We start from the raw sequence: 4,538 nt of genomic DNA on the forward strand, positions 1-4,538 counted from the left end.
CCGCACGAATCCCAGAAGCCGATAAGGTCCCACAGAGTTGGCCTTCTCCGGGTCCCGTCGACCAAACAATGTCATTTGGCGGGCCCCAGGGGAAGAGCCTTCTCTGTGGCGGCCCCGGCCCTCTGGAATCAACTCCCCCCAGAGATTAGAACGGCCCCCACCCTCCTTGTCTTTCGCAAATTACTCAAGACCCACCTTTGTTGCCAGGCATGGGGGAGTTAGGATATTCCTTCCCCTAGGCCATTACAAGTTATGTATGGTATGTTTGTGTGTATGTTTGGTTTTTATAATAAGGGTTTTTAGTTGTTTTATTAAATTGGATTGTTACATGTTGTTTTTTATTGTTGTTAGCCGCCCTAAGTCTGCGGAGAGGGGCGGCATACAAATCCAATAAATAAATGAATGAATGAATGAATGAATGAATGAATGAATGAATAAATAAAATGGGGGGGGGGAATCTACCCACCAGGTATTTAACTGGCCAGCATCCTTAATCTGGTCAGCTTCAACACATTATTTTATCCCCTGGTTAGGGCTGAAAAAAAGATCATTTTAGGAAGGAGTAGCAATGAAAACAAGCCTGCAAAGACTTAGGGCTGGGAAAAAACACTTCTTTGGAAAATAGAAGAGGACTTTGGAAGTCTTCTAGTCCAGCCTCCTGCTCAAGTAGAGGAACCTCTACCATTTTAGATAAGTGACTGTAGATTCCTCTTAAAAAATCATCCAGTGATGGAGCATCCACAATTTCTGATGGCAAGCTGTTCCACTGGTTAATTGTTTTCGCTGGTAGGAAGTTTCTCCTTCATTCCAGGTTGCTTCTCTCCTTGATTAGTTTCCATCCATTGTTTCTGGTGTTTTGGAGAATAATTTGACTCCTCCTTCTTTGTGGCAGATTGGCAGTCCCTTCAAATCCTGGAATACGGTTATCAGGTCGCCCCTAATTTTTCTTTTCTCTAAACCAACCAAACCCAAATTTATACTAGCCAAACTCAACAAATAGATTGACCTCCTCCTCTTCGTTGTTAGCAGCTCCTCAGAGATTGGAACGCAGCACTGTGATAAATTCAAATCATCTTTAAACCAATGGTCGTAAGTTAAGAACATAAGAAAAGCCCATCGAGTCCAGCATCCTGTGTCACACAGTGGCCCACCAATTGTCCATGGGGATCTTGAGCAGAAGGAGAAGGCAAGATCCTCCCTTTCCCCTGACCCCCAACAAATGGGACCCAAGGGAATCCTGCCTGCCTCAACCAACATAGAGGCAGCACATGGACATCCGTTTCAATAACCACCAATACACTTGGCATCCATGAATCTGTCTAATCCTGCCTTGAAGCTATCCAGGCTGACAGCTGTCGTGACCTCTTCTGGAAGTGAATTCCATCAACCAACGACCCTCTGGGTGAACATAGAAACATAGAAGTCTGACAGCAGAAAAAGACCTCATGGTCCATCTAGTCTGCCCTTATACTATTTTCTGTATTTTATCTTAGGATGGATATATGTTTATCCCAGGCATGTTTAAATCCAGTTACTGTGGATTTATCTACCATGTCTGCTGGAAGTTTGTTCCGAGGATCTACTACTCTTTCAGTCAAATAATATTTTCTCATGTTGCTTTTGATCTTTCCTCCAACTAACTTCAGATTGTGTCCCCTTGTTCTTGTGTTCACTTTCCTATTAAAAACACTTCCCTCCTGGACCTTATTTAACCCTTTAACATATTTAAATGTTTCGATCATGTCTCCCCTTTCCCTTCTGTCCTCCAGACTAGACAGATTGAGTTCATTAAGTCTTTCCTGATACGTTTTATGCTTAAGACCTTCCACCATTCTTGTAGCCCGTCTTTGGACCCGTTCAATTTTGTCAATATCTTTTTGTAGGTGAGGTCTCCAGAACTGAACACAGGATTCCAAATGGGGTCTCACCAGCGCTCTATATAAGGGGATCACAATCTCCCTCTTCCTGCTTGTTATACCTCTAGCTATGCAGCCAAGCATCCTACTTGCTTGGAGAAATATTTCCCTTGATTTGTCCTAAGTTGTGCACTTCTTGTGTCTATCCAGCAGTGTGTTTCGGTGGAATGTACCTTGTTCCCCCGTCCACTTCTAATTTGTGGGGCAACGAGAAAAGAATTGCCCCACCTAGTGTTGGGTTTTGCTCCTCCCTTTTGCAATGCACTCTCTTTCTCCCATAGAGGAAAACTTTATCCAAGTTCTTGGAAGGGATAGGTGTATAAATCCAATCAATCAATCAATAAAAAAATAAATAAATAACAGCCTTGCTCACTGACTCAGGCACAACCAAATTTGCAGTGCTATCGAAACCATTGGAATAGCACATTAATAGGATGTTAAATATACGATGGACAATTTAGTTATTTATTTATTTTATTTATTTATTCAATTTTTATGCCGCCCTTCTCCTTAGACTCAGGGCGGCTTACAACATGTTAGCAATAGCACTTTTTAACAGAGCTAGGCTATTGCCCCCAACAATCCGGGTCCTCATTTTACCCACTTCGGAAGGATGGAAGGCTGAGTCAACCTTGAGCCAGTGGTGAGATTTGAACCGTTGACCTTCAGATCTACAGTCAGCTTCAGTGGCCTGCAGTACAGCAGTCTACCTGCTGCAAAGGAAATGGTGGTATTAGTCAAAAGGAACGAGATGGGAGAATTTAGAGAAATAAAAGAAGCAGCAATAGAAAGCTCTCAGGTGATAATAGTCCTAGGCTGGAAGGCTGCGACAACATGGACAATACATAATTGGTATCAGTACATGGTGGATCACATTCAGTTTGAGATTAGGGATAAGAGGATGAATTCAGCCAATGAAACTTAATCTGTGGGAATTGAGGGGACGATGGGACAAGGTAAGAGGACATGTGGTTAGTAGAATTCGAGACCAAGGTATAAAGAATAAATTAGAATCACTTTATAATATATAAATAGATATATTGCTCTTGAGTTAAAAGGGTATATACAAATAGGGTATATACAGCCGGATCGCTGTCTTCCTGCTTGTTATGCAGCCAAGCATTCTACTTGTTTTCCCTACCGCCTGACTGCGCTGTTCACCCATTTTGAGACTGTCAGAAATCAAATCCTTCTCTTCTGAAGTTTTTGCTAGCACAGAACTGCCAATACAATACTCAGATTGTCCAAGTGCATTATTTTACATTTGGAAACATTAAACTGCAGTTTCCATTGCTTTGACCATTTATCTAGTAAGGCTAAATCATTTACCATATTACAGACACCTCCAGGAATATCAACCCTATTGCACACTTTAGAGTCATCGGCAAATAGGCAAACCTTCCCCTATGTCACTCACAAACATGAGTGGAGGGGTATGAATGTTGTTTGGCGGGGGGCACTTTGAGCATTGAGTACACTGTTATGTGTTGTGTGAATGTTTTACTGTTATATTGTTGTTATAAAAATTAATTTTTAAAATTATTTTTAAAAAAACATTGGAGTAGCTAGGGAATTTTGGGAGTTGAAGTCCCCGAGGTTGTGAAACACTGCCTTATGGGGATTTGTATTAATTTGCTTATTAAATTCTCAAAGTTGCTGGTTTCCCTGGACAGTTGGCAAAAAACCAAGTCCAGGGGTGAATTTGCATGAAGAAATATCTAACATGGATTAAAGATGACTGGGGGGGGGGGGAAATCAGGTTTAAAGCCATAGGGACTGCAGATGATCCTGAATTCTAATCCCCTTATCTGTATTATTGTATGGGGAATCGGAATTCAATTTTATTAAAAAGAAGTTAGAACCGGAAATGCAGGGCCCCCCAATCTATGATATGAAAAAACTACATTTGAAAAGAAGCTTGTCAGCTGAAAAGAAGAGAACCGCACCGTTATCTTGGTGTTCAACTTGGTATATTTTTATAGTAGGGCCCTGATTTTACTTTAAAATGCTTCTTCCCCTCTGGGTGCATTAAAATTGTAGCTCAAATGCAATTTGTTAACAAGAATGCGGCAGCAATTTAAAGTCACATCATACGGAAAAATGACAGGAACCAGAGGCTTGAAAATCAGTGCAATGCCAGCCATAAAGCCGGCAGGGATTAAGGCCTAATGGTCACAGCAGTGACGTTCTTAGCACAGAATAATAACAAGATAACAGAGTCGGAAGGGACCCTGGTGGTCTTCTACTCCAATCCCCTGCTCAGGAATCCTACACCATTTCAAACAAATTTTTCTCCAATCTCTTCTTAAAAATTTCCAGAGTTAGAATATTCACAGCTTCAGGTGGCAAGCTGTTCCGCTGATTACTTGTTTTAACTTTTAGGAAGTTTCTCCTTATTTTTAGATTGCTTCTCTCCTTGATTAGTTTCCATCCATTGCTTCTTGTTTTACCCTCAGGTGCTTTGGGGAAGAGCCTGACTCCCTCTTCTTTGTGGCAACCCCTGAGATCCTGGAACACTGCTATCATGTCACCCCGGGTCCTTTTCATTAAATTAGACGTATCCAATACCTGCAACTGTTCTTCATATGTTTTAGTATCCTAATCCTCTTTGTCGCTCTTCTC

Source organism: Erythrolamprus reginae, chromosome 1 (genome assembly GCF_031021105.1).
Source record: "Erythrolamprus reginae isolate rEryReg1 chromosome 1, rEryReg1.hap1, whole genome shotgun sequence".
Lineage (NCBI taxonomy): Eukaryota > Metazoa > Chordata > Lepidosauria > Squamata > Dipsadidae > Erythrolamprus > Erythrolamprus reginae.